Here is a 466-nt window from a genome sequence, read left to right as displayed (position 1 = left end):
TATATATATTGTATATATAATAGATAATGAAATGCAGCCTCATCGAATATACAACGAGCTGCAATTGAATTCCGCATGGACGCAATCTGTCGTCCGATTTTCATTTTGATTAAAAAGCATTAATTAATTATTATACTGACATAATGCACTGCTGCGTGAATATTCTTTGTAGGTTCGCCCTGTTCGTTCAGATTCTGCCATTCTCACATTTCATTAGAAATTTTATCACTAAAATAGTATTTACATTTTGCGCGACTAACTGCTAATACTTTCTGTTAATTGAAAATCAAATATCGTGTTGATGAACTGCTACGCTTGTGTAAATTCCGAAATAATATCAGCTACGATGCATAATCGATCATAAGGTTTAATTTATTCTCAAAAAAATGTAACAAATATGGAAATTGGTATCTTTTGTTCAGATACAATATAGCAGCAAAATTAATATTCTTGTAGATCATGATTC

General features: G+C 30.7%; 1 protein-coding gene across 1 annotated transcript in view; it reads left to right on the top strand.

The window, feature by feature from the left end:
- LOC108687674 (sodium-independent sulfate anion transporter-like) overlaps positions 1 to 466 on the top strand; it is an 8659-nt gene that overhangs the window by 2487 nt on the left and 5706 nt on the right. The gene's annotated exons all lie outside the window — the stretch shown is intronic.

Source organism: Atta colombica, unplaced genomic scaffold, assembly GCF_001594045.1.
Source record: "Atta colombica isolate Treedump-2 unplaced genomic scaffold, Acol1.0 scaffold210, whole genome shotgun sequence".
Lineage (NCBI taxonomy): Eukaryota > Metazoa > Arthropoda > Insecta > Hymenoptera > Formicidae > Atta > Atta colombica.
Note: the sequence above shows the minus strand (reverse complement) of the source record. Positions and strands in the feature narration are given on the sequence as shown.